Source organism: Piliocolobus tephrosceles, chromosome 10 (genome assembly GCF_002776525.5).
Source record: "Piliocolobus tephrosceles isolate RC106 chromosome 10, ASM277652v3, whole genome shotgun sequence".
Taxonomy (NCBI): Eukaryota; Metazoa; Chordata; class Mammalia; order Primates; family Cercopithecidae; genus Piliocolobus; species Piliocolobus tephrosceles.
The window spans coordinates 83,702,625-83,726,833 of NC_045443.1; the positions used below are offsets into that span (position 1 = coordinate 83,702,625).

At 35.9% G+C, this 24,209-nt stretch overlaps 1 protein-coding gene across 6 annotated transcripts in view; it reads right to left on the reverse strand.

The window, feature by feature from the left end:
- MGAT4C (MGAT4 family member C) overlaps positions 1–24,209 on the reverse strand; it is an 836,191-nt gene that overhangs the window by 267,807 nt on the left and 544,175 nt on the right. The window contains exon 1 of one of the 6 annotated variants that reach the window (XM_023204742.1): positions 5,396–5,764. The exons of 2 other annotated variants lie outside the window; for them this stretch is intronic. The gene's annotated coding sequence lies outside the window, so the exon portion shown is untranslated. Of the gene's footprint in view, positions 1–5,395; positions 5,765–24,209 lie in introns of those variants that run through there. 3 more of the 6 variants (XM_026454596.1, XM_023204673.1, XM_023204590.1) reach the window with 3 other exon arrangements.

A 24,209-nucleotide genomic window follows, 5' to 3' on the forward strand; every position in this document is an offset into this window, starting at 1 on the left:
TATATATATATATATATATATATATATATATATATATATATATATATCATATCCCATATTATATCATTTAGAATTGGGAAAAGTTCCTAAAATTTATTTAATTCATTTTTTACATCTTACAATCATTAAAATTAAAACATCAGAAATTTTATATACAGTAAATGATTAACCCATGTCTACCGATAAAATCTACAATCAGCATCTAGTTTCAAAAGTAATTAGCATGATTCGTTCCCAAAATTGTATGTTTGTACTATACCAGAGTTTTCATGTTAGTGAATAGCAATTTTTAATGAAACTCCTGAATGAATTGAAAGAAACACCCACACAATACTAAGTAAGTCAGTAACAATGAAAATACTAAAGAGAGTCAATACTAATTGAACATTTACTATATGCAAGACATCGTTCTCCATGCTTATAAGTCAGTTCATGAAATTTTCACAACAACCTTATGAGGTAGGATCTTTTATTGCCCCCTCCCCCCCACTTTTTTTTTATTATGAAGGCATGAAGCCTGAAAAGGGTGGAACAAGAAGCGGGGACCAGACTACCTGAAAATAATTTGCACACAATTATTGCATATTCTTCCATGCAACAAGTGCATGCAAACACACAAGAAAGTGTCTTTAAAAGCATCTGCTCTTTTCTTGCTCTGCTGAGCAAAACTGTTTTCTAGCCTGATCATAGCCTCTTCTGTACTTCGAATTGAGAAAAGTTGCTGGAACTTAACTTTACACCTTGCCTCTCATCACAGTAAATTGTGTCTTTTCTTCTCCCATAGTATTGATTTTACTCAGCTCAATACTTTATCTGACTGACTGCAGTATCAATAGGTATACTCAGTTTTAGAAAAAATACATTTTCCACATTGACTCAAATGTTAGGGTATATCCTTGAGAGTTTTATGGTATGCTATGGCACACAGGTAGAGAGCCACTTACTTGTGAAAATTTACCTAGACAACCTTTATGTTATGTTATCAGTTTATGTTATCAGTTCCATGCCCCTGAGACCAGTATCAAACACCAAATAACTAACTCTCTGCTTTTGGCAGAATTTAGCGTTGAAAAGTACTGTTGTCAGTTTATATTTTCTCATCAAAAATACTATTACAATTAATTCGTGGATATAAGTAGTTACAAATAGCTAAATTCAAGGCCCAGGGCCTTGTAAAACTTCTTGGAAAAACATCTACTGCTTAATAGCTCTAGATTATATTTTCATTTTATGCAGTTCTAATGTGAACAAGCTTCTCTGTCTCTAACTCTGAAAGAAGCAGAAAAGTCTTTATAATTTATTAACCCCTGAAAAGGGCACATTCCTTTTTCATAGCTTCAGAGGCAGAGAGAGAAAGCAGATAAAAAAATCACATTCATACTTTCAATTATTGAATTCTAATTTTATTCTCTCATTCTGCATACTTCAAATGGGCATTACTAAAGGGACTAAGTTCAGGGGTATTGTTTTATTATTATGCAATAGTACAAGAGCAAAATATTTTGAGCCAAATCAAGTGTGTTCAGCTAACTTTTGTTGTACAATTTATATGTATGTTCACTAGATAGATTCTTCAGTGGCTAATTAAATGATACTATCTAAAAATGGTTTATCTTCAACTGATAGGTTCTATGTACAGATTGGTTTTCTCTGAGGAGGTTGTATTTCAGGCTTTTTATTTCTTTTAAGTCACTGAGTATGTGTAAATAAGTTCAATAGGGAATAAATATCACTTTTAGTGCCATTGTTCTAGGAACTACCTTTACTGTCTACCAAGATACTGAAAAAATTGGCCTTAAAAGTTAGATTGTCTCCAGTTTGTTTGTTCAAACACTAATTACTATCATTTGTGAGATATTAAGGTTTTTAATTAAAATTTAAAAAATCTTCATTTTTTTATTATTTTGCTTAAACTTTAAAGAACCTTATCCAAAGTCAAACAACTGTAAATTTGGCATACTATTACCAGAAAATAATTGATTGTAAAATAGACAATAAAAATAAAGCTAGCTTGCTTGAACATACATTATAAATACAAGATAACTTTGTCCAAAAATGCTTGATACTGTTTTTGGGATCCACCACAAACTATTTTATTCTTATAATATTTCAGTGACCATATTCAGAATCAAGTATGAGTTATAAAATATTTGACAGACTTTTCACAAAACCCAAATATAATGTAAAAATCTATTTTAGATTAAAACATACCTGAGAACTTAGAGACACACAGAAACACTAGAAATGCAAATGAGTTTGTCCTTTAACTCATGTTTCCTATTTCCCATAAAGTTTTTGGTTTTAATTAGCCACACCTTAAAATATATTCTACATTTGTAGTAATTTAAAGATGAGAATTTTTCAGTAGAAAAAAATAATATATGCAAGAACAAGAATTGTTTTTCATTGTTCAGTTATAAATGCCAAGTACCTAGAAGAGTGCCTGGCATGGAGTAGATACTCAAGAAAAGTGACTGATTAGATACTCAGCTGTATTAAGGGAGGGAGGGAGAGAGAAAGAGAAAGAAAGAAAGAGAAATTGATTGATTTGGGGCACTGAAATTTGTAAACCTGTTTCTGGGTCCTAGCTCCTCCGTTTACTGACTTACTGACTGGGTGATCTTTGGAAACAAGTTACAAATTATCAGTTTCTGTTTCCTTAGTTGCATAATATCAATTATTTTATCGCACACCAATTGTTAAGAATTAAATATATGTACACAATGTTGATAAAAAGACCTTTTAAACTTTAAAATACATAAAACATTACATTTATGTACCTAAAATATACAGCTAAATATCCAGACATTCACACAGTAAGTCCAAGTTGTCCAAGATGACATCATAGTTACTATATTTTTTGTCTTAAGCAAAAAGTTGGCCTGGAATGCCCAGAATTTCACACTCTCAAGACAAGCATAGAATTCATGATCATTCAAGTGCTTGAACTGAGAAACTAAAAAAACAAGCAGTATCGTGCATTCAATCACTACAAGAAACTAATAAAGGGGCTTACATTAAACTGAAATCTAGAAAAATATTAAAACACACAAAAAGAGTATTATTTTGCAATAGGTAAAAACATAATTTGAGAAGTAATTTTCAAAAGAAAAAATATATCACTCCCAGTGTATGGAGTATGCAGAGAACTTCAGAAGAGTTAATAAGAATCTTTCCATGGCTATTTTCTTCCATCTCTTCTTAATATTGGTTACATAAATCAGACAAAGAACATATGTATTTAAAAGGAAGCAGATAACACAATAGTACATGTTACATCACACACCATTTGTTTATGTCACTCTGTACTGAGAAGCTTTCCTAGGGACTTTGTGGCATAGGAAATTGCTATGATCCCATTGATGTCCTCTCTTACATTAAAAATAATAACAAAAACCTTCCTGTGAAATGAATGAAGTCCATTAGCCAGGTAGCTCATATCCTGTGTACTTGCGTTGCATAAAGTTGTCCAAAGGAAAAGGAGGAGATAAGCACTTAAACACACTGCAATCACCATCAACATAGTGCATTTGTGACTAGCAAGGCTAATACTGAAAGAATGAATCATACACAGAAAAAAGTACATTTAAATGTCTAGATCATTCACTAGCTGAATAAGATTTTCTTCATTGTTGACAGAATGATATAAATAGATTTTTAGAGAATTAATTATTGGGAGACAAATGCTTTTCCCTTAGTTAAGTTTAATCACCTGTGAAAATGACACAGTCAATACCAACTCCACTTTAGAGTACTTAGGGAAAGAAAAAAAAAATCATTTCAAAGCAGTGACTCATTACGCTTTCAAGCTCACATTACCAAAACTTTTAGATTTCAATTTAAATTTTGAAATTCACAGAATATACCAACTTAAATTTTCCTGAGTAAAAAATTAACTCTAGATGTGTATCGGAAGCTCTTTGAGGTTTTGCTGATTATATATGGTTGTGGCTGAGACATTAAGTTCACTTGTTTAGATTTCTTTAATACACATCTGACACTTTCTATAAACTTAGTTTTGTTCAGACCTGAATTGACTAAAGGAGACAATTCAAACAACAGTAATGTCTAGAGCTGCCAAACAGGACTGGGCTAGCAGAAGATACAGAGTGTGACATAGCTGAGAAACCCTTGCTGTCTTACAGCTCAACTCGAGAATCTCCAAATCCTGATTTTTAATTATCAAAATTACTAGTTTGCAAAGGCAGAAATATTCTATGTTAAAGGCAGAGTAAAAATAAATCTAAAAAGCATAAGCACATCAACGCTGAATGAACAAGCCATTATTCAAAAGTTTTATTACCCTAGGAGGAATGGAGATGCTATTAAAATAAAAGAGCATGTTAAATGAAATAACAGCTAATTACACTTTTCTGTGGCTTTATTTCATAAATTACTGCATTCAACTTTAAAATAACAACCGTGTGCTATTTTCAACCATAATAATAGACAACATTTGAGGGGATACGAATATTTTTGAATTCTTCATTCGTTAGCATGTGAACATTCTCAGTCAATTGAAAGCTTTTAGTGTAGTGACTTTTCAGGTTCTCTGTCACATTCAATCACCTATCCATAGCAATTCAACAGCTCTAAATATATTCGTTTTGCTATAATATAACAAGATCCTCAGGCATAAATGTTACTACTGACAAATGATTAAATAATATAAAGTACACTTTTAGGATTTAAATATTTTCTGGCTACCTAAAAGACAGTATTTTATTTTGCACTAAAAAGCATAACAAAACTGCAATAAAAGATTTTAATATCTCTTAATTCCAGAAAGAAACCCTTACACACATTCTTAAAATTTTTCATTATTATTATTTCCTTAGATTTAAATGGTAAATACGAATGTAAAGTCTTACAACTTTATTTCAGAAGCCAGAGCCGTTGCTCACTTGGTAAATTTTGTTTTCCCTGTATAAATGCAACTTTGCAAAACTGTCCCAAAGAACTGCCATTTAACAATTAGAAACTTTGACTCATATTAAGTCTACAGCAACACTACTTGGTTGACCATTTCTACCACTATTCTTTAATACTAATAGAAAAATATAGAGAAATTATGCAGAATGATATACATGCACATATACAGTTTTAAAAACACATTCAAAATTGTGGTCTTAAAATTGCAGTTACTTTCCTTTTTCTGAAGCAAAGCTGCATTTACCTGCCATTCATTTTCTGCTGCAAATTAGTTTGTCAGGTACACGTTAGCAAGCTCTTTCTTCAATTCATTTTGCTAACTCCATAGTCCTTTAAATAATGATAAACATTCCTGAATAAAAGCTTACAAGATAGTAATCCTCTTTGACCCTTATACTACTTCGTCTGTAAGACACATCTACCTTTATTTTAAAAGAGAAGGTAAAACGGAAGAAGCCCTTACCAGAGACAGAGAAAACAATTCGTTCAGCTAGATCCAACAGTGCTCTGTGCAGCCTGGCAGCATGAGTGATCCTTGGGCCTCACACAAAAGCGAGATAATTGGCTCTCAATGAAGAGATGTAAACATCCATCATAATGGCACTGTGCTGAAACTGAACGCCACCTCAGCTGTCCTATGTACTCCGACTGGAAGATGATGTCACAAACATCAACTGGGTGTACTCTCATTGGCTTCTGTTACCTGGAATCATATCTTAACCCTAAACTGTCAGCTGCAAATTAAAATGCTCATTTCTGACTATAATTTCTGCCTTTAAAAGGAGAGTGAAAGTAATGTTGAGCTCCTGGGGGATCACAAACTGAAAATACTGTCCTATAAATATGATAAGACTGATTTACCTAATTAATTAATCAGAATTAGTGAAAATGTTATTTTTCAAATGTGTTTTGTTAAGTAACAGTGTTTACAAAAGGTATTTGACAGAATGGATATTAAAGGACAAGATGTATGTAATCATAGCATCTGGAATTTTAAATTTTGTAATTACTTTCCATTGATTTCACAGTACTAGCCCCTGAGATTTAAGAAACTCAAATTGAGAAAAATTATAATATAGTCAATTGTACAGTGAAGTTTTTAGTCAATTTTTTCAGAGCAGCCATTTGTGTTTTTAAATCTTCTAATAAAAACACAAAAACGTAAATACATTTTATTCTCTGAGTATTAAACACTATCTGCAAAGTACTGTATAATAAACCTTAAAGTATGAGATATTAAAAGCACATCACTACCATAATAATGTTAACTATTGGTTTTTACAAAGAGTAATTTATAAGTCACTGGAACTTCAGACAATTCCATTTCAGTAATTGAAAGCTACTCTATGAGATAGTGCTGTTCTCTTTGAGCACACACGGGGTATAATTATCCATCTCTTACCTTCTACCTGACAAAAGCCCCAGATTTCTCCCTAGGCTTAAATCCAGTGGGAGAGGAGGATAATGGGCTAAGCTGGTTGCAGCAGCTTGCTGCCAGAGGGACAAAACTACAATCACCTTGAAATATACCCAAGCTTTCCCCACTGAAAGGAGCTGTCAACCGCATAACTGTGAGATGCAAGAATTACCAGAGCTATTCAGTGACCAGTTCCTTCTAAATCTAGCCCAGCCATATCCCAGGGCAAGCCCTTTGAAAGCTGTGCAGCTCAGCATGCAAACAGAACAAGCACCTGGAGAAAGAGCAAGGAAATTCACTTCAACCACCCCAACTTTAGGGAAAGGAAAGCCACCAACAGTGTGCTTGCATGCCTTTATGTTATTTCATTTATTTCTGAATAATGGATTCAGGGCAAATACTTGTTGCATTCCCTCCGCATTTCCAATGACAGAAAATTATTTTTACTCAATGGCCTCAATGAGAGTTCAAAAAGTTGATAATATAAGAAAATACACTTTCATATGTTCATATTTCCTCCCAAGTTCCGACTTTTATGATAGTCAGTTTATTTGATTACTTTGAGTAGCAAGCTAGCACGTGACGTGGGAGCAAGAGTTCTAGACTAGGGTTGAAATGATTTAGGCTCCAGTTCGTGCTCCACCACTTACTATCTGTAAAAACTCTGGTAACTTAACATCTTTTATGTATAGACTGAGAATGGTAATGCTACATACAGCAAAATAGTAATAATAGATATAGGGATCAGATAAGACAATTCATAGAAGCTTGCTATATAAAATAAAACGTATTACATAAACATAAGATATAATTAATATTATTGCTGTTATAAAAGCAATCAAATGTGTGCACTATAAAGACACATGGAAGACTTAAAATTTAAAGGTACTTTAGTGCCCTCAAAATAGTTATAAATATCTTAAACCCTTAAAATTTTAACTCGAAAATAATGTTGCACATTAACTTGATTTATAACACTGACACTGACTCAATGTTTTTTTTTTTTTTTTTTTTTTTTTTTGAAGTTTTTAACCCTCCCAGAATAATTTGGAATTTTATCATATTAGTCGAGTGCAAGATTCTAAACTCAAGAAGACTATTTGTCAAAATGTACTTTGGGCCAACGTGAAAGACACTGTCCATTTAACTCTGCCTAAAAACATGGCAGTTTAGATGAAAATGTGTATAAAAAAAGATTCATTGCCATGCAAAGTGATATAACACTGAATTACAGATCAGAAAGATGAATTTGGACAATGTGAATGTCAACTGTATTTCTGGTAGACGAATGATAAAGCTGAGATATTATAATTGCTAAGAGGATATGGCAAGCAGAAAAAAAAGTACACAATAAAATATAATCCTATATTGCATACATAATATAAAATTTTAGTGGCATAAATTTTTAATGGCAGAGATAGAAAGCTAGCAAATTAGATCATATCCTGTTGCATGTAGAAAACATGCTGATATATAGATATATATATTCAGTTAATTTTTAAAGACAAATGTATTTTCTGGTGATTTTAGTGCACACAAATCATAACCTCTCTTATTTGTTTTGCATTTGTTTGGGTGACAGAATGCCACATAAAATGTGCCTAGAGAAATACAGCAATATAAAGATTGGGAAACTTAAATACTCTTAGTGCTCTGCAGGCATTTTTGTTTGTTTATTTATTTATTTATCTGTCAATTTCCACAGGTACGAATGTACAGGCATTTTGTATCAATAACCCACATCTTACACAAAATTTGTTTATAAGTGAATAAGGTATTTAGTAAAGAATGCTGGTTATTGCCGGGGCGCGGTGGCTCACGCCTGTAATCCCAGCACTTTGGGAGGCCGAGGCGGGCAGATCACGAAGTCAGGAGATCGAGACCATCCTGCCTAACATGTGAAACCCCGTCTTTACTAAAAATACAAAAAAAAAAAAAAAAAAAAAAAAAAAAAAAAAAAAAAATGCTGGTTATTGTTATTAAAATATGTCAATGAGATTTTTTAAGAATATAGATTTCGCCGGGCGCGGTGGCTCAAGCCTGTAATCCCAGCACTTTGGGAGGCCGAGACGGGCGGATCACGAGGTCAGGAGATCGAGACCATCCTGGCTAACACGGTGAAACTCCGTCTCTACTAAAAAATACAAAAAACTAGCCGGGCGAGGTGGCGGGCGTCTGTAGTCCCAGCTACTCGGGAGGCTGAGGCAGGAGAATGGCGGGAACCCGGGAGGCAGAGCTTGCAGTGAGCTGAGATCCGGCCACTACACTCCAGCCCGGGCAACAGAGCGAGACTCCGTCTCAAAAAAAAAAAAAAAAAATATATATATATATATATATATATATATATATATATATATATATTTCAATGCTTAAATATTATACAAGATGGAGTCTCTAATCAATTATTTAGTAAAATTTTAAGGAAATACACTTATTACATATGAAAATAATTTCATATTTAAAATTTGAGTTGTTTAGAAATTAATAAAATTATTGGTTTATACTTTAATTCCTAGGAAAATTGATAAGGAAAAAAAGATAATGTACTAGAAATACTTCATATTAATGTTGGACTAGAATAATGAATGAATCTTTATCGCATATAGTTTTGTTTTTATTTATTAGGACAGAATTTATATTTTAGTTTTAAATAATTACATCTATACACCCAGGAATGTTTCAGATAAATATAGGATATAATAGTTCATATATGAATATCAGTTTTATTACTCCAAAGTATGTTTTATACATAAGGACAGAAAAATTTGTATACATATATTCTCTTACAGTGGGGAGAAATCATTAGAAAGTAATAATTAGTGGAATTTATAAAACTTTTTTGTGATTCTTTAGTGGTGTTTCTTTTGGAAGAGTAGAGATACTAAATTTCAAGACCTTTCAGTAATTTTCAGAATGTCCTTTGGAAAAAAGTCTGATGATACTTGAACATCAGTCTGCATATGTTATCTGGGTTACAGTCAAAAATAAGATAGTGTGTATGTGATGTGAACATTGATAATAAGACATGTAACTATTTTCTACTATACTAAAATAATATTATTAAGAAATGTAACCTGATTACAAAATGTAAAAAAAAAAAAAAAAATTCTAAATATAAAAATGTTAAAACATTAAGAAACTACAAGAAAAAATAAAAGGATGGTGTCATTTCTTGAATGTTCTATTTAATATACACATGTAGAAAAGTAAAATGTTGCATATAGCTCTAATTTCATAAAGGAATAGTAACAAACCCTGCATTTGAGAATGAATTTACCAACATTGTCTCATTATTTATTACATTACCCCAAATAAAATGGCCAGCTAGCATTTGCGAGTTCAGAGAATATAAAATATTTTAACTTTAATAGTGTGTAAAAGTTTAATATGGGGGGAAAACACTTTATAGACATCAATTTAAGCTTCATTCTCAGTAAATGTATATTAGTAAGTTTTTTTTTTTTTTTTTTTTTTTTTTTTTTTTTTTTTTTTTTTTTTTTGAGACGAAGTCTCGCTCTGTTGCCCAGGCTGGAGTGCAGTTGTGTGATCTCGGCTCACTGCCAGCTCCGCCTCCTGGGTTCATGCCATTCTCCTGCCTCAGCCTCCCGGGTATCTGGGACCACTCGCCACCACATCCGGCTAATTTTTTGTATTTTTAGTGCAGATGGGGTTTCACCGTGTTAGCCAGGATGGTCTCGATCTCCTGACCTCATGATCTGCCCACCTTGGCCTCCCAAAATGCTGGGATCACAGGAGTGAACTACCGTGCCTGGTGTAGTAAATATTTTCTAATATGAAGAAAATTGAATCAAGAAAATTATTTTGACAAATCAAGTTGAAGATGTTTTGTAGATTAAGCCAAGTACATCACAATTTTATTGTGGTACTTACATGCTATATATTTCCCAGGAGTTGAAATCATTGCAATATTTAATTGCCTGACAATTATTTCTGTTACATCAATTTTGTGGTTAAACTAATTATTTATATTATCAAAACAAATCAGCACTAGAGTCTAATTAAACTGGAGAAACCATCCTCCAATGTTTCCCAACCTACATATTAATAGGGTTTAGTTCAGAAGGAATGAACATGTCCTACAGGTGATAATTAGATAGGCAGAACTTAAGAATTTAAATACGTTTAAAACTGTTGTGAACATTATTATCTCCTCTTGAGCAGTTGAGCATATATAGGATTTTACTACATCTTGCAAGATTGACTGACCTACTACCTAGTTATCCACAAGATGGAAGCTCGATTTATATGGCCACCAACAACTAATACACTGGTTTATCCTTTTACATTTAACAAAACATAATATGTAAAGCATATAGGTAACTTTTGTGAATGAATGATCATAATTAGGTAATTTTTCAGTTTATAAAGAATAAGCCATGAAAGATGGATATCTATTAAAATCTATTGAAAAGCAGGAGATTTAAAAAGTTCCTGCAGCAATTATTGAAAAAGGCAGAACTTTAAAACACTGAATTTTTACTAACACAAATCCCAACGTGCCATCCCAAATTTATTTCACAGGTTAGTCTATTTATAATAAATTGCTTTTATTTTGTTTCTATAAAGTCTGATGTTGCTTTTAAAAAATGCAAAGTTAGTCTTCAAAATAACTGTGACTACGTAGCAATGATAACTCACTGTTACAATAAGAGATATCTAGGAATTGTATTTTCCATCTAGCAAATTCTAGATATAACTAAACCTCATAAGAATATCTATTTATTGACCTCACTTGAATTCCTTTTCTATACTTAGTCATCTACACTCTCATTTTTTTCTCTATGTCTGCCTTAAATCTATTATGTGGCAGCTTCAGTATATTACCTTTATTTCTGTTTTCTGTGCAGATAAAAATTCTGAAAATACTTAGAATTATTAGGTCATATCACCTTTCTTTTCTGAGATTGGATAGCCCCAAGACATTTAACTATGTTTATGTGTCAGTAAATTTTACTCTGGAGAAAGAGAAAGTGATTTAGTAAGGATGAAGAAAAGTTTTCCTGCTTCTATGTTAAAGAAATACCAATTCTTAGACACGAAAGTAAGAAGCTATTGCTGTTTTAGTGGTTCAGCTTCTTGTTTTTAAATGCAAAGCGAAAACATTATCTTATTAAAGAGACCCCAATTTAACATCAACGTGAGTTTATTTGACTAGGTTTCCTTTGAATGTCATGGTTAACCTTTGTAAAAAATCTAGAGATCAATGAATAGAAGGATTTATTTTTTACCCTGTTCTCTGAACGATGGTGTCTTGTGTTTTCATATTGCTCCTTAACTAAGGACACTTTACTTGCTTTCTTATAAATATATTTTGCTTCATTCTTAATATAAAATCTTACAACTCCATTTGGCACTTTTTTTCATTCACCTAAGTTTTCTTGCCTTTTGTCTTATGTAACCCAAATTAGATCAAATCAAGAATGACTGACTCCATCTTGACAAGTTTGGAGCAACATTAGTCTCATAGAAACTTAAAATTGAATTCAGATCTTGATGAGGAGCATATGAATGCAACCACTTTGTGTTATACCAAAATGGGGGTTATTCATATAAAATCTGCTGTGCTCAAAACATTGCTTCAGACATGTGAATGTTTACACATAAAAGAGAGTGAAAACCACCTGAAATACTAATGATTGTGTGTTATTTCACCTTACTATACCTTTGCAGTAGAATAGTCTTCAAATCCTTCAAATACACGTTACCATATGGAGAAATGGTATTATTATAATTGTAAAGGAAAAGAAAAAACATCATCATCAACATCATCATCATCATCATCACCATCATCATTACCACCAGTTGTTTGCTGACTTGGTGCTAGGCACTGTGCTCAACATTTTTCACTGGTTACTTAATTCATTTTGTTTTATTTAGTTTGCAACAAATCTATAAGATAGGTCAATGTTAAGATTTTCAAAAGAGCTCTTAAGTACTACAAGCCAGTATTTTCCAACCATGTCCGCTTATTTGAATCTCAACTTGAAATGTCAAAATACAGGGCCCCATCCAACTACCTGAAACAAAATATTTGAGAATGGGATGTAGGTGAGACTTTTCTATGTTACTCTCCATATGACTTTCTCTGTGGTCAGGTTTAAAAATCACTTCCCAAATCCTCAGGTATGTGAGCCACATGTTTTGGTGTGCAACACCAGATTTCACTAAAATAAGTAAATGTGTTCTAAAAAATCTGAAATGAAAACTGTAAAGAAAGTAAAGCACAGTTTTTACGTAAAACAATAGGTCATAAGGTATATGGAGAAAAATCCAGATTACTCCATCTCACTCAGGTAAAGAGATGGGTGTCAGTGGCATGGTAAGTTCGAGCAAAAACATTAGATGAAGTCTAATCTTGCAGGAAGTCAGTAGGGACAGAGAAAAATAACATGACTAGTAGGAGGGAAACTATATGAACAGGCGCTGATTGAACATGCAGACTGTCCAGTAACATTAGATTCTAGTACTAGGGAGTCCTATGAAAGCCAGGATATCTACAGTTACAGTTCATCAGCCCCCATGTGAGTGAAGACTCCTCCTGCACACAAGCTAGCACAAGTAATGCCTTTTCTTAACGCAAAACATTATTGAGACTCACCCTAAATGTTCTATACTCTTCTTTTCAAAGACCTAGGATGCATACAAATCCACTGACTCAGAGGATGGTACCTAAATGAATGGTGGTTATGTGGAAGGAAAAGGTCACAGCATCTGTATTTGGGTAGGGATGGACACTGTGAAAACCAACTCTATGACAGGAATAACAGATGAATGTTTCTAAAGAACTCTATGATTCCACAGAATTCTATTCATAAACCAAGCTTTGTGTCTGCCCTCTGCATTCGCTTTACGTTTCAATTGTACTTGTTCAAATATATACTAGCACTGATATTTCCAGAATTAGTCATTAAGCATCATCTGTAATAAAATATAATACGTTTCTGAAGGTGTAAATGAGAATACTGTCCTTGTTATACTCTTTATAATCAAGTACATGTATCTATTAATCTGTAGATATAATTAAATAAATCTTATAAAAAGGTTTTAAATAATCTACTATTAGACAGAAATCAGTTATAGAAATCCTAAAGAATTCTAAGAGTTGTTTTCAATGTCTGGTGCTATACGTGTAACAGGTAGAGTAAGTTTATTTCTCCTTAACATTTGAGGATGTTGCAATATATTTATTTTAAAATCAATTGTTTTATTTTTGTTTCATGAGAATCTGTCAACAGCAGCTGTAATTCAACTGTTCATTTAAATCTTACATTATTTCAGCCTTTTTTTCAGGACTTCCTTGTTTTCAGCAATATAGGGCTATGAAAACTTTCTGTAAATTTGTTATTTTGTCAAACTTTGTTAAATAATCCTCCTTTTGATTTTGTGTAACTTTTTGCTAATTTTGCTATTAGCTGATATTAGGTAATGCGTCTTCCACTACACTTTACCTGCAACAATTCAGTAACAGTGTACTCCTACAACCGTAGGTCACCAAAACAGAAAATGCCTCGATGCTCCGTTAGCCATTTTTTAAGTGGTTAAATTACAGTCACCCTTTCTGAACACTGTAGCCAGGCAACATAAATTAATGATCTTAGACCAGATCTTGATTGACTATTGTCCAGGAACACATTATTCACCTTAATACATGAATTCAGCAAAAGTAAATGATTACTCTAATGGCTATGGGAACCTTATGAATTGCCAAGACAAATAACAAGTAGGTACGACTGAAGCCTCTGTGAAATCACTGGCATATTTATCTTTCATCTCTGTCACTCCATGTTTGAAACTGTAGACTTGGAAAATACACTAGCTCTTTCCAGGTTAGATCAGAAAAAAAATAAAAAAAATAAAAATCACTAAGTGGACGCTGTGCAAATGTAGGAGGTAATAAGAAATTGCTTTCTTCTGCCAGAGGCTATCTGCTCCTTGTATATCTGAAGGTCAAAGCCGCTTGTAGGCTAGACGGAAGATATTCTTATCTTTTCACCACTCTTGCATTCAAAATCAATTAATAAAATGCTGGTTGAAAACAAATGGCCATGCATACATCACACTTTTTTTAACTATAGACCTTACTGGAATACACAGTCTGACCTATAGGTACTGTATAACCTTCAGGTGCCTGACCAGGCTCCCAAATGTTCCCCAAATTCCACATCTCAGTATGAGCCAACTGTGGCTCTTGGGACTTTCTGATGTAGAGAGTGGAAGTGGGCTTGGAGTTCATCCTCTTTGTGAAAGGAACTACCCACTTCACCAGGCCTGCTAAATTCTTCTCATGCTCAAACAACTTACTCCTTCCTAAATACTGTCCCTAATATAGAGGTGTCTTTCACTGATTTTAAATTACTCTATTTAAAACCTATATGGTCCTCTGTTTAGTCTTGCTCTGTATAAAAACTGCCTCATGTTGCATTTCATACAAAATATGCTTACAGACCTTAAAATTAAAATCATGATATTGGACAAAAAAAAAAAAAAAAAATTCCTTCTTGAGATTCCAGGAACCTCTCTCACAGGATACTTAGCGTATGCTTCACCAGTCAAAAACCTCTGTGGCTGGCAACACTTTCTGCCTGAGTATTGCCTGTGCCTGCTGGATTCATTCTGCCCACTTGACTTGGCAGTCTGCACTCAGCTCATACTAACAGCCTGAATCTCGCACCTGCCAAGGGCAAGCCAGGTGCAGAGCGGCAAGGCCTGTGTGTACAAGTGATGCGGGGTCTGGACACTGCATATAGCCAGGCACATCAGCTACTGTGGCAGGGTGAGCAGCTCCACACACCGGCACGTGTGCCAGTTCCATGCAAGGCTGTGGCTGGACCAGACGTATTTACTGCGTAAAACTTCTGCCACAGGCACTCACATCTGGATGAGGGGAGCACGGTGGTGCCCAGAAACCTGGAGATGCAAGGAACCACAGAGCCACAAAGAGGGTGTTACAGGCCTGACTAGGAGAGCCCCCAGGTCTGGACTCTGAGAAGGGCCGCAGCTCTTCTCTCCTTCTTGTCGCCTGCAATGTGGTGAGTGGGAGGGTGTATTTCAGCACTGTTTGTGTCACAGCAATTTCAGTCCCACCGTTTGGTGGGTCACGAGTTCTTGTCCTGTGTCCAGGAAGAATGAGATACAAGGACAACTTTAGAATGAGCAATGCAGAGAGGAGTTTCACTGAACGACAGAACAGCTCTCAGGAGACCCACAGTGGGTACCTCTTTCTGTGGGCAGATCAGTCCAATGAGTTGAGGAGACCTGAAGTGGGTACCTCCTTTCTGCAGCTGGTAGTCCCCACATCTGTCTCCAGCTGGCTAAGTCTGGATTTTTCATGAGTTCAGAAAGAAGGAAGTGCATGCTGATTGGTTCATGGGCAGCCATGGGTTGGGCCCAGGAAAATCACAAGTTCTCACTCTGAGCCACGATTCCCCTTGGAATTAGCAGCCTGCTCCCAGGCTTCTGGCTGTCCCTGGCTTGAAGGTGGGGTTTCACTGGGGACCCACCCCTTTCATCTCAGGAGCCTGTCTACTTCCTGTAGCAATCAACATGCCATCTATAGCACCCAGGTTGTTTGTGTGGAGGGCTGCAAATAGGCCCACGCTGAGCCACCTTCGGCATCCACTGGTAACATCTCTCCCTAAGCTAGTTGCTGCATAACGTCCGGAGGGGGCCCAAGGCAGCAGGGGGCTGGCATGTCAGCGCCTTGCCGAGCTTGCTCACACCCAGCTGGGTTTCAGCAGCACTGGGAATCCGCCTCAACTTTGCTCCGAAATAGGAGCAATCGCCAGGAGCGAGGAGGAGCAGAAATAGGCACTTCCCACCCTGCGGGGACAGGGGGGCTTCCCAGGCCCCAGGAGCACAGAGATGTCCCGATTCGGAGCTAGAGCTGGGCCTGGGAGCGTGGGGCTCCCACACTACCAACTCAGTAGGGGGCAGGGCTCCCACCATTTTAGGCTGCCCCAGTCATGCCTCCTCCGCTGCAGCCAGTGTCCCTGCATTGGCTGCCCCAAATTGGCCACCACCACCATCACCTCTACCATGATTCTTTCCACGAAGGAAACAAAGTCATTTTTCTGCTATGTATAATTACTATAGTTAATCTATTACTGGAAGGACACATATTTCTACATTGATGAAACCTATGGAGGCCCTAGCAGAATGAAATAAAAAGACTTCAGATTAAGGGGCATTGTTAAAAAATTTTAAATTACTGGGGATAAAGAGAAGATCCTGCAAGTCTAATGTGAAAAAACAAAACAAAACAAAAACGAATCATAAAAATGTTCAGCAGTCAGACCATCACCATTTGCATATCAGCAAATGGAGGGTGAAGGTATATAGTTTTGTTACTATATTGAAACGGTAGGAGAGACCAAGGGCAAAAATACAACATTTGGGATTTTTAAAGATAACTGAGGAATTAAATGTATGGTTTCATATACTTTTCATATATTCAACAGATACTACATAGAATGCTTGAGGTTAAACCTTGATCCTCCGTTTGCTGAGAAATTACTTAACATTTAGGTGAGTGAATAATTCTGCTCTCTTCTTCACCAAAATATAGAAATTCTATGACATGCAACGTACAAGGCACCTAGCATGTAGTAAATGGTCAAGAGATATTAGCTGTAATTTATATTATTTTATATCTATTTCCATATAAATCAGTTATGCAACTCAGGGTAATTCACTTAGCAACTCAGAGAAACAGATTTGCCTCTAGTATCATGACTATTCTAAAACTCAAATTTATTATTGGATTTCTGAATTATAAATGAGTGAATTTAGGCAAAGCAGCTTCAGGATCACAAGATCCTTTCCATGGTTTTCATAACTCAGCACCCTGACTAGTAACATCATAGCCCCATATCATAAAGCATACAACACTAGATATAAAATGTCTTATTTTGTTGAAGGTTCTGAATAAAGCCCAGATTATCTACTATAAAAAACTTTTTTTTCCTTTTTTTGAACAACTCTATTACAATTATAACACCTGTAATTCAAGAAAAAAAGTTGTTGAATGTGTTGAGAAAAAGCTAACCAATTCCAATGTAGGTGTTTTACTATTCATTAGCATTATTTTACTACATAAGTACATAATTAACAGATAAATAGGCTTTATTGCATTAGGGTACATGAAAGTTAAATCTGCTCAAAAAATGGAAGGACAAGTTGGAGTACCAAATAAAAATTTATATCAAATACTTATTAATATGTTTGAAGAGAATTAGGTGGTAAGAGAATTAAAAACACAAAGACAAAAGAGAAACATACTCTTGTAAAAATGCTTGTTGTCCACAGCTGACTCCTACCCGCCTTTTATTGTTTCAACCCCTTGCTCCCACTGAAAGTAAGCATGTATGTGTCCCTTAAAGTACTGTCTTAATTCTCAACTAGTTTCTCAGTTTACCCTGTTTAATGGCTATGTGGTTACTTAGGACCTTTTAAAATTAGAAAATGATGCAGACACAGCCATACCCTGATAGCCAGAAATGGCCAGAAGCCTACTACCTTTTATTTTTGAATTTATCAAAGTTGACATTGAATAATTTACAATGCGCTAAATTCTTAATAGAAAGAAACCTCCAAATCAAATTATTTGCATGGCAAGGTGTGTTTCCATAGGAAATGAAGCAGAGTTAGTTATTATCTGCACATACTTTCTCTAGAATCGCTCCATTATTAGAACTGGATCAGAGAATAGAGTGTAAGTCAGAGATTCTTCTGTTCAATTATTGACTCTGTATTTTATGCACCATGACAAAGAGCAAGTTATTTACATTCCCTGAACAATGTTGCCTAACTTGTGATCTTTCTCAAAGGCTTCTTGAAGTTATTAAAAAGAGAAATATATTATATAAATTATTTAGATCATTATTTAGTACTTGTTAATTGGTAATTGCTCAAGGGATGAATTTTTCCTATATCACATTATATTTTTATATAAAAAAAATTTTTGAAACAGAAACAAAGCTATACACTTTTTTTTTCCATTAAAGAGAAAGGTTTGTTCATTAAACAGCATATATAACTACTGAAATGAAGGTTTTGTTCATTAAACATCATATATAGCTACTCATAAATATTAAACAGAACCATGAAGAAGAATGGAGCACATGATAAAGTAAAACTGTGTCTGAGAGAAGCAGCATCTGAAAACATTTGTGGGGCAGTTATCAGTACTTGTCTAGCACTATTTTGTGCAGAGTAGTAGCTTATTAAACATGTGTTGAATTGATTTGACATTTTAAGAATTGGTGAACCTCTGCAGTAGAACATATTTAAAAACCCAAATTGCATCAATTTCACTTCTATTCATTCAATAGACAAAAATTGAAGACCTTATATAATGCCAGTCATTGCATTAATTGCTATGATACAAACACGAATACAATTCATACTTTAGTTTCAAGGAAGTCTTAGGCAAGGGAGAGCTTGAAACCTTAAATAAAATACACCAGACCAAATTTCTTACTGGTCTGTTAACATAAACATAAGTTTACCTAGAAGGCTGAAATGTCAAATATTTCTGTTCCTCACTTGAATAAGCAAAAAAAGATCAGCAAACTATTAGAAGCAATTTCCTGAGAAAAGTAACTTTTAAGATATATAATAATGTCATGACTGATTCAGACCAATATTTTGCAACCTGTGTATCCATAGTACTCTATTGATTTTCAATATGCACAACCAAGACCAAGAGGCATATCAAGGCACTCAAGTACCTTCTGAATCATCTTGAATTGATTAGGTGTAATAGAGTTCATGATTAATTGAGAGCATACCAGAAGTCTGTTGTACCTTAGGGTTTCACTCTGCCTTTCAAGGAAGTAAGAATCACAGTGAAGGGGAAGTAAGAATCACATTACAGAATGTAAATGAAGGAAACTCTTAACATCCTTCCCCCACCACATCCAGCCTTGTTTAAAATCCTTCAGAGGTTCTTGTTTTTATAAGGAGGAAGGCAATCCCTTTAACCCATTTATGACTGAGGTTGCAATTTTTTGAATTTTTGCAATCAGACCTTGGCGATGGCATTGAGCAGTAGGATATAAATAACTTCCACATGCTTAGCATTCCAATATTAGAACAGTAGGCATAAATTTAATATAGTTTACAATGTCCTGTATGATGACCACAATCACTCTAGCCTTACCTTCCACTATCCTTCTCATCTCACTGTTGTTTTTTTCTGTTCTCCATCACAAATGACAAGTTTCAGTCCCATTTATTCCATAATTTATTTTGCTACAGAGCATGTTTATATATCCAGACAGTTGTTTCTACCTGGAATGCTTTCTACCCATTTTTCCTTTCATATTACTCCTTATTCTAACATGTCAAACCATTTGAATCTATAAATCACTCACAATCATATTGCATCTTGCAGCCACAGGTTCTTTGCATATTCTTTCTATTCTAAATAGTCTTCTATGCGTGCCATCTTTCTCTTTATCTAGGTGTCTCTACTCATCCCAGATCAGCTATCCCTTTTCAAAAAAAGTCATTCTTGCCTAACTTATTAAATCAAATCTCTCTTAAGTGACCTTATATCCTGATAGCTCTCTTTTGTTGCATTTATCATTGCAATAGATTTACTTCTGTGACTTTTAAAATGTTTGTATCTTCCACTAGGTTCTTGAAAGCAGACATTCTGTCTGCTTTTGCCTACTCTCTTAGGCATATGATTCATTTTGTAGACTAAATTCATATATACATATTCTAGTATACTACATAAAATATGCATATAAGCTTAAAAACTTTGGCATGAAACTGGTATTTATTTTTATTTTTCTAATTTTAAACATCCTTTGTCTTTTATAAGCCCTTTAAAAGTAATTTCTACCTGAGGTCAGAAGCAGAGAACTATATATATATAATATATTTTCTAGCACTTACTAAAATATTTTACTTATTGTTTGTACTTTCAAAATTTTTGACTGACTGGACTTCCATATGGAATATTTTTCAACTTTCATCCTAGATGTAGTAATGTTGACTGTAAAAACTTTGTTATTTGTTTAAAAGGTTTTATGTTATATATTTGCTATTAAAATATGACTTTTTAACCCTACTATAAGGTGAAAACTTTATTTATTTATTTATTTATTTATTTATTTATTTATTTGAGACAGAGTCCTGCTCTGCTGCCCAGGCTGGAGTGCAGTGGCCGGATCTCAGCTCACTGCAAGCTCCGCCTTCCGGGTTCACGCCATTCTCCTGCCTCAGCCTCCCGAGTAGCTGGGACTATAGGCGCCCGCCACCTCACCCGGCTAGTTTTTTTGTATTTTTTAGTAGAGACGGAGTTTCACCGTGTTAGCCAGGATGGTCTCAATCTCCTGACCTCGTGATCCGCCCGTTTCTGCCTCCCAAAGTGCTGGGATTACAGGCTTGAGCCACTGCGCCCGGCCGATTTTCCAAATGTAACTTAAGGTTGTAATCCCATAAATTGGTAGATGAAACCAAAAATCAGTGATATGGGTCTAGACTGGGAGAGTCAAACAAATATTCTAAATTTTTATTTGTGTAAATTTATGGGATGATACAAGTGCAGTTTTGTTACATGCATCCATCATGTAGTGGTCAGTTTAGGGCTTTTAGGGTATCTATCACCCAAATACTTTACATTATACCCATTCAGTAATTTCTCCTCACCCACTCCATCCCATCCTGTCACCCTTCCGAGTCACTATTATCTATCATTACACTCTCTATGTCCATGTCTCTACATTTTTTAGTGCCCACTTATGAGTGAGAATATATAATATTTGTCTTTCTGTGTCTGACTTATTTCATTTCAGATAATGTCACCCGGTTTTGTCCATGTTGCTGCAAATGTCATGATTTCATACTTTTTATGGCTGAGTAGTATTCCATTGTGTATGTATACACCAAAGTTTCTTTACCCAATCATCTATTGATGACACTTAAGTTGATTCAATGTCTTTGCTACTGTAAATAGTGCTGCAATAAGCCTATCAGTGTGGATATCTTTTTTATTCATTGATCTTTTTTCTTTCGGGAAGATACCCAAGTAGTGTGACTGCTGTATGAAATTGTAGTTATACTTTTAGTTCTTTGAGAAATCTCCATACTGTTGTCCATAAAGCTTGTACTAATTTACATTACCACCAACAGTATATGAGAGTTCCCTTTTCTCTGAATTCTCACTAAAATCTGGTATTTTTTTTTTTTTTTGTCTTTCTAATAATAGCCATTCTGACTGGAATAATGTTATATTTCATTGTGCTTTTAATTTGCATTTTTCAGATGCTTGTAATAAAATTTGAAATGCTCAACTAGTGATGTTGAGCATTTTTTTCATATACCTATTGGTCATCTGTATGTCTTCTTTTAAGAAGTGTCTATTAATGTCTTTTGCCCACTTTTTAACTGGATTATTTGTTCTGGGGGGGGGGGGTTGTTGTTGGGTTATTTGAGTTCTTTCTACATCCTGGATATTAGTCCCCTGTCAAATGCATGGTTTGCAAATATTTTATCCCATTCGACAGGTTATCAGCTCTCTCTGTGGATTTTTGTTGTTGTTGTTGTTGTTGTTGCGCAGGAGCTTTTTAGTTTAAGTTCCATTTGTCTATTTTTGTTGTCTGTACTTTTGAGGTCTTAGTCATAAATTATTTGCCTAGGCCAATATTCAAATGAGTTGTTCTTAGGTTTCCTTCTAGTATTTTTATAGTTTCAAGCCTTATGTTTATGTCTTTGATACATTTTTACTTTATTTTTGTATATGGTGAGAGATAGGGGATGGGGCTCTGTTTTGTTCGTTTGTTTTTATTGTCTGTCTGTTTGTTTGTTTTTGAGACGGAGTCTCTCTCTGTCGCCCAGCCTGGAGTGCAATGGTATGATCTCGCCTCATTGCAACCTCTGCCTCCCAGGTTCAAGTGATTCTCTTGCTTCATCTGGGATTACGGGCATGCGCCACCACGCCCGGCTAATTTTTATATTTTTACTAGACACGGGGTTTTGCCACGTTGGCCAGGCGGGTCTCGAATTCCCGACCTCGGGTGATCCACCGAGCTTGGCCTCCCAAAGTGCTGAGATTACAGGCGTGAGCCACCGGGCCCGGCACAGCGGCCAGGTTTTGATTGCAGCAGAGGCCTGTCTGGAGCTGCCACTGCGAAGACGCCGGCTGCAGCGAGGGAGGCAGGGCTAGCGCTGCCCACTCCACAAAGCCAAGGGAAGCAAGGAAGAGGTGGAAGTCCCGCCCCCTTCCGAGTTGGCTGGGCAGGAGCCTCTTGCTCCCAAGTGAAGCTGCAGCCACCCAGCTGCGTGTGCGGACCCGGGCATTTCTGTGCGCTGGGGGTCCAGGAACAGGTGCCCCGCCCCCTGGGGTGCAGCTACAGCTACCTGAGCCATGGCTACGGACCCGGGCATCTCTGCACTCTCCGCGGCCCGGGAAGCAGCCCCCTGCCCCAGCAGGCTCAGAAGTGCCTGCTCTCACTGCCTGGCCTCTCCCGGCGCCCTCACAGATCTGCGAGCAAAGCTGAGGCCGAGCCCAAGTGCTGTCACAAACCCAGTGGACTTTGCCCACTCTTGGGGCAGTGCTGACACATCAGGCCCCTGCCGCCTCAGCCCCTTCTGGACTTTGGGCACTGACGGGCACGGGCTGTGACACCCTCTCTGGGGCTCTGCGCTTCCAGGCATCTACAATCTTCTGGGCGATACTGCGTTCCCTCGTGCCAGCCATTGAAGCTGCTTGCAGTAAGCCTGATCTAACTGCAGCCTCGCAGGGAGCCGGCACCCGTGCGGGCACCTGGAGCAGCCCATCCCCCTACCCGCAGCCGGCATGCCTGGTTGTGCGCAGTGGCCAGACTCCACTTCGCTCCCTCACACATTCCTCACTGCTCCACGCCTGGCTCACCCATGTCAGGTGTGACACCGAGGCCAGTAGCGCGAGCCAAGCCCAGCCCGCCAGGCCAAAATACGAGCCCAGCAGGCTCCAGCAAAACTCAGGCAAAGGCGTCACCAGCCACAGAGGTCTCCAGCTGGCGAAGCGATACCTCAAGGATCCTTTGCCTGAGTTTTCTCAGGCAAGTTTCATTTTTTCTGCATGTGGCCATTCAATCTTCCCACCATCGTTTATTGAAAAGAGTGTCCTTTCCCCAATGCGTATTTTTGTTTACTTTGTCAAATATCAGTTGGTTATAAGTATGTGGCTTTATTTCTGGGTTCTCTATTCTGTTTCATTGATTTAAGTGCCTATTGTTTATACCAGTACCGCGTTGTTCTGGTTACCATAGCCTTGTAATACAATTGGAAGTCAGGCAATGTGATGCCTCCAGCTTTTTTCCTTTTGCTTAGGATAACTTTGGCTATTCAGGCTCTTTTTGGCTTCATATACATGTTAGGTTTGCTTTATCTAATTCTGTGAAAAATGACATTGGTATTTTGATATAGATTTCACTGAATCTGCAGATTCATTGAAAGTATGGTCATTTTAATGATATTTATGTTTCCAGTTCATAAGCATGGGATATATTTTATTTGTGTCATCTACAATTTCTTTCATCAGTGTTTCACCAAAGTAAAGATGTTTTACTTCCTTGGTTACACATATTCTTAGGTATTTATATTTATTTTTGTAGCTATTTTAAATGAGATTGCCTTCTTGATTTGGTTCTAAGCTAAGTTGTTGGTGTATAGAAATACTACTGATTTTTGTATGCTTTTTTGTATCCTTCGAGTTTACTGAATTCATTTATTAAATTTAAGAGCTTTTTCTAGAATTTTTAGGTTTTTCTACCTGTAAGATTATATATTAAACAGGCAAAGATAACTTGACTTGCTCTTTTCCAGTTTGTATACATTTTCTTTCTTT